The sequence below is a fragment of the Coturnix japonica genome, chromosome 1, assembly GCF_054131305.1.
Source record: "Coturnix japonica strain WE chromosome 1, WE-NBRP24, whole genome shotgun sequence".
Lineage (NCBI taxonomy): Eukaryota > Metazoa > Chordata > Aves > Galliformes > Phasianidae > Coturnix > Coturnix japonica.
In genome coordinates this window covers 57048894-57064272 of record NC_140663.1, presented here as the reverse complement: position 1 = coordinate 57064272, position 15379 = coordinate 57048894, and the positions used below count along the sequence as shown (strand labels likewise).

General features: G+C 39.1%; 1 protein-coding gene across 3 annotated transcripts in view; it reads left to right on the top strand.

Annotated features, from left to right (window-relative positions):
• The window catches only part of DGKI (diacylglycerol kinase iota), a 215363-nt gene that overhangs the window by 161810 nt on the left and 38174 nt on the right, over positions 1-15379 (top strand). The window lies entirely within an intron of this gene.

Below are 15379 nucleotides of genomic sequence, written 5' to 3'. Positions count from 1 at the left end.
CTGAATACAGATAATACTGCAGTCTCACCTTAGGGCAACACAGCGAGGGTAAATTGCATGGTCACAAAGAAGCTCAGATGTTATAGCAAAACTCTGTCAGAGATACTTAGGAGAAAATTAATCACCTTACATTCTTTGCACAGTTTTGATAGTGGGGGATAAATGAACCTTGAGGTTGTGTACTGCATATAAAGAATAGAAAGAGATGTTAAGTGGGTGTTTTTAAACACTGAAGAAAGAGTCCACCAGAAGAAAGTAGAATGTATCAATATAATGAAAGGCTGTCATCACGTATGTGTGCTACAGGGCTGGAGCATGATGCTCAGATAACATGTTGTCTGGTGTTTTCAAACTTTTGAGTTCTTGACTTTCAAATTAAATGTGGTATATAACCTGGCATTTTAAAGGAATAACTTAGAGTACTTTTATATTTTTAGCAGCTGAGGATGCTTCACAAGTTCTTTACAGATATTTTTCTCTTCAGATTTTTTTCATATAAAACTTGCTGGGAAGATTTTATTGTGTCAGGGTAAGATTCTGTAAAAAGGAAAATGGCAGAGCACAAAGGGGACACCTCATCACACTCAGGAGGTTCTCATGGACCTTCTGAGAGTTATCTGTGTCCAGTGTTTTATATTTGGTCTGAAATATTGCCTATCACACATAATTCAAAGTGTGAGATCCTATATCCCGTCAGTAGGGCAAGTGGAGTAGGATTTGCTGTGATAGGATGTCTTTCTGTTGTGAAACTGAGGTTGGTCATATCTCTTTCAAACATGAGTTGGAAGTGAACATCCTCAGATCTTATGAGCAGACTAGGTTGTAGTTGGTCATAGTATGTGTGCAGGCTATTCAGAGTGTCTCTGACATTGCTGTACACGAGCTCCTTAAGATGAAGTGATGCATTCTGAGAAGTGAGGAGTGTAACTAAAAAGATGAAGTGTGCTAACAGACTCCAATTAATTAAAGAAGACAATATGTGATCTGAAAATAATTATGGTATGTGATATTGTTTCTGATCACAAACTTTTGGTGTAGAAAGTAATTTGACTGTAATGGTTTTGTGGAAGTGATCTTTTTGAGAGAAAACTATTTACACTGTTATTTTTAACCAGGAGAGCTTTGTGTTAATTAATTTTCAGGTGACATTTAACTAGTAATTATATTTCATGTTTTGCTCTTTCTTCCCCTACCCTTTCTAAAGACTCTTTGATGTGTGTCTGACTGATAAGTGGACTGCAGAACCATGAAAATTAGCATCTTGATGCAGTAGCCAGGAGCTGGGGCATGTCATATCTTAAAAGGAACATGAAATCACTGTCAAAGGTGCATAAAGCACCAGTGGGAGGACAGTTTCTTGTAATGCTGGAGCTTGATCTTGAGCACAGCCAAGTATTCTGGACTGGCTCCACTGAAACATGGAATTGCTCTCTTCCACTGAACACGAGTGGGTTGACTGTGCTGATATATCCTGTGATCTAATGGTGCAGTGAAGTGGGCATGACCATTGCCTCAGAGCCTATTTCATGCATTCATTGTTTGCTGTGTATTTCTTTTCCTAGTTATGTGTTTGTCAGCTTTTTCTGTGATCAGAGAAAGAAAATAAAAAACAAGCAACACAACTGTATACAAAAAGGAAAAAGTGACTGTTCCATGTCACTTGGAATGGAACCTGGAAGGAATGCCGCCTTGCAACACTGGGGCCTGGAGTTCGAATCCCCCCTGTGGCGCAAGTGGTAGAAGTGCCGCTCTGCTACACAGAGGCTCGAATCCCGGGGGTTGGACTCGATGATCTCTAAGGTCCCTTCCAACCCACACGAGACTATGATACTATGATACTATGATGATGTTAGGTGCTTAATCTGTGTCTTTCAATTGAAATAATTCATTTTCCCATTGTTACATTCTTATATTCCCATTGTTTCAGCAGTAATAACAACTCTTCTAGTGTCTGATTATCTAGCGCATACATAGAGGTAACATGTTTCCGAAGCTGCTAAATGTGTTGTATGAATTGAGTGCATGGCTTGTGAAGGGTGGATGAAGGTTGGCCAGTGTGCCATCTGGCCCTGTCAGAGGAAGAAAAAACACCTATAGGGGCTGGAAGCCCTTTACACTAAATAGACATTAATTAGCTAGCAGTATCACCCAGGCACTGCTTTATGAGGCAATAATAGCCTAGTTCATGAGAGGGAAGTAGAAAAAGGCTGTCTGCCAAGTGTTTTAACTACAAAAATCAGATCATTGCCCAGAAAATCAGTGTTATTGTACAGATGTTAGAAGATGTTTGCTATTTTATTTTTTTTTTTAAAAGAGAAACCTTTGTGTGGTACAAGGGGAGAAGAGCATCAGGAATAAAAGCTTGCATGCAGAAAGGAAAAGGAATGTTCATTTAGTAGAATTATTTAGTAGAAAATATTGAAGCCACTTGTATTGGAACATGTTGCACGGGAGCTGCCTAGTGATGCTGAACATTGGAAGGTTGAGAAGCTGATGAAGGACTGAAAAAATTCAAGCGTTTCACTAAAACTCTTGCATTGGATAACTCAGTACCAGCTCTTAAAAAAGCAAAGAAGTCTGTTTTGTTGTGTTTTGATGGTAAAATCTGGATTAGTTCAGATTTAGTTTACAAGCTTAAGCCATATAAGTTAAATGAATGTTTTAACTGCCTATTTGTACAGCTGTACAAACATCTTTTCCCAGATGACATTACAGAAGCAGTAGGTTACTTTTGAGAAAGTCTTGCTTGTGAGATAGCATAGGTCATATCTCACTTTCACTGTATGCTTGTGTAGTCTTTAAAATATAATTATTAATTAACAAAAAGCTGATTGTATTTGTGCTCAACTGCATTTTCTTTCCCTTGTTTTGTCTAAAATACTTTTACAAACAGCTTGTAAGGCATCATTCTTGCTACCTTAAAATGGAGCATGAGAAAGATTTGCCTAAATTGGCTCTCCAGGTCTTGCTAGGAAAGTGGTATTAATAATGAAGTGCTCTTATTGAAAAGAAGGAAAAGAACTCAAAGAAGAGAAAGTATGGTGTAAAGGGTATTGTGAATGTTTTAGGGACAGATAAATGTTAAATAAGAAATGTACTTTGAAGAATATGGGAAAAAAAAGAAATTATAAATATGTAGCAAATAGGTAAGAAATTGGTCTGAGTGAAAGCGAAGTTCCTCACTGAAACTGAGTGGTAAAAACTGATGCACTTCAGTGACAGATCTGGTCTTGTATTATGAAAGCTCTCACTATTGTCAGTGTAATGCAGCCACAGTAGTTAAAATCTTGCTAATATTCCAGATGGGAACTAAAATTTATCAATCATTAGGAAACCTTTTCTTGCTGCTTTACTTGCTATTGTAAACCTTCCCTTACTCCCATTTCTGAAGCAGTTCTTGACAAAGAAGGCACCTGTTAATTGTTTTATTCTCCTGGGCCCAGACACTAGGAATAGAGAGTTTTGCGTACTTTATGCTTCTGATGTGAATACTAGTCTTCTCCATATACTTTATTATTTCAGATTTTTTTTTTTCTTTTTTCTTTTTTTCCTCTGGAGATTTTCAGTTGAAAAAGAGGATTAATTTTTTCTTTCCATTTGAATTCTATCTTAAAGATACGTGCCCGTGGTTCTGAGAATATTTATTTCTGCCCTTTCATATTCTTATAAAAACTTACAATGTAACAGCAAAAATCTAACAGAATTCCTGCAATAGTGTTTGAATAATTTGTTTTGCAGCTTCATTTCTTGCCATCCAGAGCACTTTATTTCATCCTGACAAACAAGAGCAAGCTCCTAAAATTCATGGAATTTGTTTGACAAAAAGGAATATATTTTCTCTGTGCAATCCTTACATTGTTAAAATCAAACCCTGCCAGAAATAGCTTGAGTCTCTTATTTTCTCTGTATAGTCTCTTAAATAAAAAGGTCTCAAAAACAGGATGGCTATTTATATTTTGTAGTGAAACTACTGAATATAAGAACAACACGGGAGTGTAGAACTGTGGATAGAAATAATTCCCAATGAAATTCCTACTCTTTCCAGACAGCAAGGGAACTTTTTGCTTAGTGTCCCGTGCTGCTTTGCAGCCAATAAGATTTCATAAGTTTCTTTTACTGCTGCTGCTAATGGTATCTCATACTATCTGGAAGCTATTTGAGTGTCCAGTTTTACATTTGTTTTTAGAAGAATTTTTCATTTTCCTTCCGATGCTGCTTGAACAGAAAGCTTGAGCAAATCCATCTGTAAATACATGATACGGATCAATTTGTCAAGTGGTTTCTCATGAAACTGGAAATAAGACTTATACCTGGACAGAAGTTAACTCACAAGTTAATCTCGACCCCTCTCCCACATTGTTAATTAATTACTGTCCACTTTTCCCAGGCAATGTCTCCAGTTGTAGTGTTGTTTATCCCTGTTGTAGCCAGGAAATGAGATTCCTGGGCATGTCTGAATACAGTCAAATAGCACTTGACTGAACTGCAGAAGAAAGAAACGTGGTATGTGGAGAAAAACAATGTAAAATCGTAGGAGATGGAGGACAATGTTGTTACCAAAACACCTTTCCTAAGTCTGTCTCACATGTAAGTTTCTGGCATATCTTGAGTGTATCATATACTGAGTGTACACAAAAGGCTAAGTCTAACAACAGCTGTTTTTAGTTCAGAATTCAAGAGATTTAGCCTGATTGATTTGGTTACGTTGTTACCTATTCAGAGACCGTTATGAGCGTGAGGAAATCCTGGCATTTTCCCCTGACATCTGAGAAGACAGAAACAGGACTGGGGAAATTGTTACCACATATAAACAGCAAGGTCTCCTCAGAGACTTCTCCATGCCGAACAAGCCCAATTCCCTCAAAATTTTTTAATAGGAGATATGCTCCAGCCTTCTGATCATCAGTGCGACAGAATCACAGAATCACAGAATTACCTGGGTTGGAAGGGACCTCAAGGATCATGTAGTTCCAACCCCCCTGCCTGGCAGGGCCACCAAACATACACATTTACTAGATCAGGTTGCCCAGGACCCCGTCCAACCTGGTCTTGAACACCTCCAAGGACGGGGCATCCACAACCTCACTGGGCGACCTCTGCAAACAGTCAAAATCAGATGACTGAAAAATGTTTAATGTGAACTTCCAGCAATTTCTTCTTTTAAGTGATTGAATTCATGGACGACCTCGTTTAATTACCTCTTCCCTTGTTCATTAGCAGGATTTTGATGCCATTGTCAAAGTCCAGCTACACTTACACAGAACTGGGATGTAAAAAAGTCATATTTGTTATTAAAATTTCTGCAGTATTCATTAGTATTTGGTACATACAGATCCTAGACACATTGTCTAGGCAACATCTTTACCAGTAGTACTGAGCTTTAAGACACTGTCTTTTGCTACTTCAGTTGTTAAGAGTAACTAGGAAAGGAAGAAACTGGAATTTTGATTTGATTTGCCTGAGAAGCCCTTATTTTTGAAAGTGAGAGAAGGGGAAATAGTGTTTATTTTCTTCCAGAAATAAATCTCCAGCCTTTGCTGTTGAGGTGCTGAATTGCAGAGGGGAACAATTGAGGATGCAGTGATGGAAACAGAATAGTACATCCTATACTGCAACTCATAGTACTTATTACCAAATGACTTTATTATTCAAAATGTAAATCCCCAGAGTTGGATTGGGTGGAATTTTAGCTTCCTCTTTCCACACCCACCTGCCCCTAAGCACTCAGAATGAGGGCTCTTAATGACTTTTGTTGCATCTCAAAACCCGATGCACAGCTGAGGGTATTCATCCTGGTGACAAATTATTTTGGCAGACAGTGACATGCAAAACATTCCTACACACCATGAGACTACAAATTGGCCTCTTTAGAGAGATCTTGCTTCTTGACTGGCAGGCTGCCTTCCAAATGAGAAGTGTGAGAGGTGCAGCTTTCTCTCTCCTTTTGTGATATTAAGCACAGAATACAGAAGTACTTGACAAAGGGACTTACTTACCCAGATCTTGAAAAAATCAGCTACCATCTCACCTGAAAACACTTTCCAAATATTTCCAGTAGTCAAGAAGAGGAAAATGAGTTTTCAGGGTGGAATGTGAGTTTTGAACTCTGTTTAAGTGGTGAAATTGATGTTGGCAGAGTATGGATAGCTAGGTGCCTTGCTTTTACCTTGTTTGCTGTAACAGCTATAAATCTACATTTGTTCTCTGGCTGATTGCCTAGGCCAAAATAGAAAAGTTCTCTCTTTTTTTTCCCTCTTTTTTTTTCCTTTTTTTTTTTTCTTTTTTTTTTCCCCTCCCTCTTTACTTGTCACAAGTCTTTAATTTTCTTCTTTCATCCCTTTCTTCCTTCCCTCCTTCCTTTCTTTCTTTTTATTAGTTTTATTTTTACCTTTTGCTTCCATTCTGCTTGCTTAGTTTAGCCCCTGGAGTGAGAAGCAAAATCTCTACTGAGAAGTATGGCAGATGTATAGCATGGAAAGCAGAGGAATATATCAAGACAGCCACTTCTTGTATAGTTGTTTTCTGTATGACTGGGTAAAAGAAAGTGACATTTGATAATCTGATCTTTAGAGCCCACTGCTTTCCTGAGAGCATCAAGTGTGTGGTAAATGTATCTGGCAAGAGAAGGACAAAGGAGAGTGTGGAGCTGATGATTCCACTGTGGGATATGAATACCCCTCTGTTCAGCTTTATGGAGTGGGAATAGGGCCTCCAGGGACATACATTACTGACACTGGAAGGGGGCTAGCTGGGTTTACTCATGTTGTATGGAATGACTGACAGAAAGGGTGACTGTATTTTTCTGAGTTTGATTTGAGCACTCATAAATTTAGGATAAATAACCTCCAGCACTGCAAGCTTCCAGTCCAATAAGTGCTGGAAAATAAGTGAACCTTCTTGTTTTAGGTAACGTGTGTCTATTTCTGTGTACTTGTTACTTATATCTAAGAGTTGAACTAAGATAAAAAGACCCATCCAGGTCTTAGATTTCTGAGCATTTTGCAGGAACAGCAAACCTGTGTCCACATTCTCTGTTGTTGCCATAAAGAGTGGCCATTTTTTTTGGAGAGGAGACCAGTTCCTAGTGTGCTCTCATTCAGTACTTTTTTCCCAACCTTAATGATTACATGATTCTATGAAATCCAAGACTAATAAGCTTTTAAAGGTTCAGGGCATGGACCCGATGCATAGTGTTGTGCATATGTAACACAAACATCAAACAATGTAGTATGTCCAACCTTTCATACTAGAACATCTCACAATCTGCATTCAGACTTAATTTATTGATATTCTATTTATATTATTAGTTTCTTGCTCAACAGTTTTACAGTGATAATTGAAATATAATTTGGTAAAAAAATGCCAAAAGACCATCACATAGAAGTGCTACTTTGGCTTACTTGACTTACACTCCAGAAAGTCAAACCTGTGCTAACTTTCTCTAATTCTTCTTGTATCAACATGTTTGAATTTCAGCTGTAGCTGGAAAACTGGAAGGGCAAACATAAAAATACCACATAGAAAAACGAGTGGCAAAGCCATCATGTAAAAATAGGTCTTCTTTTGAGGATTTAGTTTTTTTGGACCCATAAAATTTGGACTGTTTTGATAACAGTGGGAGCAGTATTTTGACATGAATGCTCACCCCAGTTAGGGAGCCACTCTTCAGTTTGTCTGGGAATTGCTGAGGGTGGGGGAGCCCATTCCCCAGGCTGAATGTTTCAGCATGACTGCCCTTGTTCTTCCGTGTCTTGGACACTGGTTCTAGGCCCCTGGCTGCAGGTTTATATGTGAGGATTTAGAAGGGTCTGTCTTTTCTTGAAAATCTGCTGAAGTGTGTCTTGGGTAAGAAGAGAAAATTCTGAAATCTGGAAAGTACTCAAAGGAACAGGGAGAAAAGTCGTCCCTGCTTGCCTGCTGCTCCTTTGTGCTGGGAAAGGAGCTCTAACACCCAGCTCTTTGTCCCTGTAGCTGAGACTGAGTGAGCATTTAGCAGTTCTGGCACAAATGTGTTTGCCCAATAGGGAAATACATGAAGACTGGGGCCATGGCACATATCCTTTCTGTGGTTTCTGGCAGTATCAATGGCCATGGGCAAGAAGGGACAGATGGACCTGGCTAAAATATGCCTGCCAAGAACTGAAACCAGAGAGCCAGAAGTGGCCTGGAGCCAGTATAACCCTGACTCCTAGATTCTTGTTTCTCTGCCAGGTTTCTAAAAACGTAGCACAGAAAAACCGATCTGAAACTCCTATTACAAACATTTATTCTCCATTATTTACCCCATAGCAGGCATGTAAAGGGCTCAGCAGATCTGTTCTATGTAGGATTATAGAGGGGTTGTGTGTTATGCAAATTAATTGATTTTTCTTTTTTTTTTTAAATTGATGGTAAGCAATGAGGGTTAATGAGGGTTACTGCTTAGCACTTGTGAAAACCAGGCCACTTATTTATGAACATAATCGCATGAGCCTTTTTCTGAGGGATTCTTATGTTTCAGTCTCCCTTCTCCCAAAACCACTAAAGGCAATTTACCAGGAGTCACTGATTTGCTTTGTGGTAACAAATGCATCACTTAGGGCAGCTTCTAGATTATTTAGAAATCCAAGCTAGCCTGTCATTATTTGGATGTTGTCTCAGCATACCAAGCAGCTGATGTGCTCCATCTCCATCCAGCCTGAGGGCAAAGCTGGGGATGTGATTTCTGAATCTTAGTGCAACAACTGTGCCAGGAGTGTGGATTATGGCTTTTCAGTTATCAAAATGGTTCCTTTCTCTGGGTTAAATAGAAAGCCACTGCTTTACTTTCACCTCCCCCCCCCCCCCCCCCCCTCCCCCCGCACTCTGCTAAGATTCATTGAACAATTGACAGCGTAAGTCAGTGAGGATTTTAAAGATTTAGTTCAAGGCTGGAAATGGAAGAATACCATTGGAGTATTGGATCATGATCTCTTCAAACTGAATGTCTTACATTTCCCTGAGTTACTTTGGTGTCATTTGGTGATGAGAGAAATGGGAAGCGAGTATTAAAAAAGAAAATCAACAGATATCCTGGATCACCCTGCAGTGATCCTGATGGTCATTTAGAAATGCCTTCTTTTCAAAGATACAATCCAGCATTCTTTGGACATCCTTTTGGGAGTGATTCCAAAGAAAATCTATCTATTTCAAGATGAATGTATTAGAACATTTTGCTATAGTTTTCTTATAGTTTTTTAAGTCAAAGTTAAGCACGCTTGGATTTACATTTTGTTCTGCTCTGAATATATTCGTCCCTAGTCAAGCAGCAATTCCGAGGGTATTCCTCTGGGTGTCAGTACAACTTCAGGTATAACTGCATTGCGGCGATCCAGGCCTGCCTTCTCTCAATGTCTTTTACAATGGACAGAGAAATACAGTAAATGTTAAGAGAGAGAAAAGGAAAAAAAAAAAAAAAAAGACAGTAGTGAGACAAGATATGAAACGATATGAGGGACAGATATGCCTGAGACACAACAAGGGGTACATCAGAGCTGCTCTGGTTTTCCTATGAAGAACCAGACCACACTCCTGAGTTGCTAGGCTAGTCATGAATTTCTGTGCAGGTAGAGACAATCAGTAGGAAGAAGCTTCAGAGATGATGGGAAAACTACTAATCTTTGCCCTTAATGGAGTTAAAATAATAATAATAATAAACTATCCAGGCTGTTGGTACAGATTGACAAGATACGTCTGAACAGAATTCTGTAAAATAATGATTATGGATTTATGGATAAGAATGGATTTTTTTAGATTCAGGAAGCACCGCTGGTCATCGTTTTCCCACGTGTAAGAGACAGTGTTACCATTGTCTGAGAGGAATACTTTTTATAAAAGAGTGACAAGAAAAATGCAATATTAATAGACGAAAGCATTGTAAAGAGACCTATAAAATTGCGAAAGATGTGTTGGAAAGGACTTCTGAAATCCATCTATCACAAATCTCTATTTGAAATAGGTCCAGTTATAGATCTTCAGAGACTTGTCCAGCTGGAGATTCAACAGCATCTTTGCACAACCTGTATCCCTCTTTGGTCAACCACACAATGTTTTTTCTAACATCCAGTCTGAATTTCCCACGTTCCAGCTTGTGACTGATGCTTCTCATCCTGTCTTTCTTCCTCTTTACTTCAGGAAGGCTCTAGCCTTGTATTCTTTATACCTTTGCATGGGATAGTTTAAGGCAATAGGATTTCCCCTGCGTCTTCTTGCTGCATGTGTCCAGTTCCCTCAGCCACCTCTGATGTGCCCCACTTGTGTTCACTTCAATTTGTCATTTTCTGTCTTGTTTTGGGAAGCCCCAAACTTGGTACAAAACACCAGATGCAGTCTCACACAGTAGAGGAGAAATATCCTTTTCATTTACCTTATGGTTATGCTCTTGCAAATACAACCCAGTACACAGTTGGCTTTCATTCAGAGGGTGGTGATGTGCTGGAACAGGTTGCCCAGAGAGACTGTAGATACCCTGTCCCTGGAAGCATTCAAGGCCAGGCTAGATATGTCTCTGTGCAGCCTGGTCTAGTGGTTGGCGACTCTGCCTGCAGCAATGTGATTGAAACTAGATGATCTCTGAGGTTCTTTTCAACCCAGGCCATTCTATGATTCTGTGATATGATTCTGTGATTGTTTTGAGGGCATACTGCTGATTGACATTCAACTTGTATGCAACTAACAACATACACTTTGTTCTGAAATGCTGGTTGGCCCCCAGACTGTCCAATTGAATGAATTTGCTTCTTTCCAGCTTCAGAACTTTCCATTTGCCTTTGTTGAACTTGCTAACTTGTTTCTCCTGCATACATGGGTCATTTAGAATTGGGCACGTGTAGGTTGAAAGTGAAAGGCTGGAGGTCTCAGTAATTCCTAGATTTGTATTTTCTGTCAAGTGTCATGGCAGAAAATAGTGGCAGCTAGGCTGAATGTTAAAGTTATTGGGCTTCTCCATGTAAGAGATGCTGAGAGAGCAAGAAAACAAGTAGTTCGGCTTTTCTGCCAGAAAGATACAAGTCACAGTCTGCAGCTGCAGGGAATTTGCCAGTCTCAGAGGTTTTGATGCAGTTTGCTGAATGAAGGAGTTTCCTCACCCATTATTTTTTTATTTTTTAATAATTAATGTTCTAAGACTTATCTTTCATTTCAATCAGAGAATATGTGAATAAATCCCTAGAGGAATGCTATTTTCAGTTCTGAAGAGATGTACATACAAAATGAGGAGGAGCAGATTTAATCTAAAAGCTCTTTCCTTCCATTGCTCAGAAGAAGGTAGGTGAATGAGAAAGTTTGCAAAAATACATTGCCTGAGCTTGGAAAAAGATGAACGGTCATAAAACCCAGCAAAATTGCTGCATGCGGATTGTTATTCGGCCTTTAAATTCTAAATGGATGTTTTTAAATAGGCCTAGTGCAGATGGTTTCTGCTACAGGTTTATTGATTAAAATAGCAGCTTTGCATCAGCTCCGGGTTTGTTTCTCCAGAGGCTTTTGTCTTCATGAATAATGTACCCATTTGCTAAAATTTTGTTAGAATTCATCTGCTGGAGGCTGGATGTGTTTTTCTAGATTTTGGAAGCCTTTGTTGTCCAGGCACTAAATTGAGACAGCCCCCTGAGCTGCCTTGCTTAGAAATAAATATTTCTTCCTCCATCCCTCCAGTACTGAATAAATCTATTGCTTGCATGCTGGGGAGTGCACTGGGAAACAATTCCTAGTATTTGGCTGTTTGGGGAAGGCTTTCATGATACGGAAAACTGTCTTATCTGCATCAGGGATTAGATCTTTCACAGCAATAGATCCAAACACTGAAAGAGTGAGCAGAAAAATTTCAGTGAGCTTTGAATCAGACTCTGAACTCCGAGGCACAGTGCTGTTTTAGGGGGACGTCTCATGCCTTCAGTACCATGAGACTTCCCATTTCTTGAAAGCATCTCATGAATGTATGATTAGGGCCTTTTTGCGTTATCAGGATTTTGTGTGCATAAATGAAGTTGCTGGAATATTTGTGTGCACCTTGTGTGGGGACAAAGTTTAGTGCTTTGCTTTTGTAAGCCATAGTAGACCAGTCTACACACAGCTTCCATTGTAGAATGAGGCTTGTGGGTGCTGATGTCTCTTCTGAACAGAACTTAATGCTCTACGATGGCAGAACAACACTGCAGGACCTGTAGCAAAAGGAGGGATATGAACAGCATGGAAAGGGAAGGGAGGTGGCAACATACTTTTCTTCCTCATTCTTTCTGATCCTCTTCCCTGTTGTAGTAAAATCTGTATTTCCTTCAATTAGTCAGTACAGCAAAAACTCTTCATAAAGCACCAGCAAACTCAGGACAGAGAAATCAGATTGATACTTTTTGGTGAAAACATTTGAAATTGGTCTTCCCTTGCATTTTACTTATGGGAAAGAAATATGCTGATAGAAGAATGTAAGAATTCTGAAAATGTAGTCAGTCATAGACATATGGGCCTCTTTACTCTCTTTTGGGGAAGGGCTGGTAGTGGTGATGATGAACCTAAAAGTTAGTTTTGGCAGCACTGTTAATTTTCCAGCAGGAGAAAAGCATAAACAAGTAGCTATTGTTGATGTCAGAAACTCCATTCTGAAGTGTCCAAGGTCAGGATACTGCAGTGCCAGATCCTTTCCTGAAGGTTGAACTAAATGCAGGTCCCTTATTGATTTAATTTGCAAAGTGTATTGACCCAGATGGGGATACAGATCTTGACAGCGTGTTAGTTCTTCTGGAGTACCTCTGATTTGTCTCTACTTTTTATAAGGCATGGAAATTGTGAATGATGGCTTGCCTCTTTGTGTCTGTAAAGCACACAGCTTGAATCATTCTCAGAGGGCAGCTGATAGAAGCTAGTTAGACACTTCCTATGTGGACGTTAGCAGCTGGGAATCCACCATTCTCAGGGCACCCATTTGGTGACCATTGCTGCCACAGTATATCCCTCACACTTCTTAAAGAACTGAAAAAAAGATGTGTGACCAGAAATATGAGCATCCACCAGATTTTTTTGTTGTCAGGAAAGTCCCTTGTGGCTGTAGAGAGAGTGGATGTGATTTAAAGTAGGTCATTATACTTTCTTTTTTTCATTTCCTTCCTCACTCTCATAAGAATGGGGAAGACCAAACAATACGCAAAGTGCCTAACACTAACACAGTTCTTCACTTTCTTAAACTGTAGTTACAAGCAAGACTCCTGTTGGTGTAGTTAGGACAGTGCTTGAATGGTTTGGAAAATTTTATCCTCTGCTTAAGTGCATGGCCTGAATGATACAAGACTGTTGAAAGTCCTTTCTGCTCTGTGAAAATACTCTTTCTCTCAGTAATGGAATAAAGGAAGTCTAGTTTATTGTCTTTGGTCGTTTGGTATCTCAAATTGTGGAAGCTCTTCTTGAGGTTTTCCTGTTACTGAGATATTCAGAACCTTTCTTCGTATCTTCACAGCTACCTCAGAAAGTTTGAACTCTTTCTATTGCCTTACCTTATGAAAACAGTAAGTGGATCTCCACCTTCTCTGTTAATAATGTGGGAAATCAGCCAACAGGCTCAAACTTTATTACTGTGAGGCAGAGATATACACACATAATCACATAATGTGATTTTTTTTTCCTCAAGATGCCAGTCTGTGCACCCTTAAAAGATGCCTGATGAAGCCTGACGAATGAAAATACTGCTAGTAACAACAGTATTACCTGTTAGATTTCACACTGTTTAACCACTAAATTCAAAGCATGTTAAAAAAGAGCATGGAATTCATAGTTTGTAAAGTACATACTCATTTTGGGCACATTAAATGTGCACAAACCTATTTTTCATTGCACACTTTCATGCTTTAATCGAGAAGGTGGTGATGATGTGATGATATATTGTGTTGATTTTTTAAGTAGATACTAACATCTGCTTTACAAGGCATAATGAAGATCTAAATTGTGGGATAAGCCAAATGTATATTTTATTCTTTCAAATAAAGATCTAAAAGGTGATGAAACTGCAATTAAGGAGCCAAGGAATAAATTCTGCTGTTACTGTGAGACACTTTGTTATAAATAGTTGAAGTGTCAAGATAGGTGAACTAAGGACCCTGGCATGATTCTTGCATGTAAAAATTATCTTTAAAAGCCTAAATAATCACACCTTCTGATATGGCCGTATTTACATGATATAACCTTTTCAGAAATGCTGTGTTGAGTTTTGACCTTCATAAGAGCTTCTGGTGGGGCCTGATACACTGATGAAAGCTGTAGAAAAGACCTAATGATGACTGCTAATCCTCTGAGTTGCTTTCGTTTTTACCATATTTCCACAGACATGGATGGAACTGAAGGGCATAGCTGGTTTGGCTGACAGCAGAGCAGGATACATGCTTAGGATGTTCAGCAGCAATCAGGATTTAATGGCAATAGTGGATTAATTAATTCTAATCCATACAGATGCACTGGCTTCTAGCACAGTCAGAATCTTAATTAGGCAATCACATTTTTCCTTTCACAGCGACTGTCGCTCCAGCTGTGCTGTAACTCTTTTGTCTCATTCTGTGTGAATGTCTCTTTTCTTAAAAACAAAGATTTGCATACTTCATTAGGAAACCTCCCTTATCTTTCCTATTTGCATCTACATATTTGAGTATCTGCTTCTGATATCCTGTATAATCCCTCAACCTTTTCAACCTTGTGATATACAGTATCCTCAGTTTCTTTATTCCTTTAAATTCAGGATTCCTAGCCCTTTGCTTTCCCTCTAGCTGATTTTGTTAAATATATGTATGTTCTTTCCCTCTTTGTTCCTGACATACTTTAATTTCCCTTTCTTCTCTGACTGCTTTTCGGATGTCGACTTTGATCTGCTTGCTGGCAATACTAACATTTTAAAATCTTTAGAATTTTGTTATTTTTATACTTTGGCACAAAAATTAAATATGTATTACATCAGAAGTGAGAGTTGGTTCATTCCACTACAGGAATAAACTCATTGTTAGCTGTAGGGGAGGTGATGAGGCAGTTGGGTCTCAATAACCAAAGCACAGCCCAGATTTGGCTATACAAATAACCCAGTTTTGCTGAGCCAAGCTACTGCAGCAAAGACAAAAATGAAAGGCCAGTGCTTTACACCTCTTTATGTTCCTTTGCCATGGGTACTGGGCAGCATGATTAGTGAGATCTTCAGCTATGGGAGCTGTGAAACCCATCCCAGGGATTCAGTGGGGACCTTCTGTTTATCAGCACTGAGCGGTCCCTCATGTTTTATAACCCCTTGGTCTTGGACTATTACCAGAGGTTTAAACCACTGGTAGGATAGCCTATAACATGTTGTTGATGTTTAGTTGCTTTTCACTATCGCTGTTGTTGGTTTTTTTTTAAC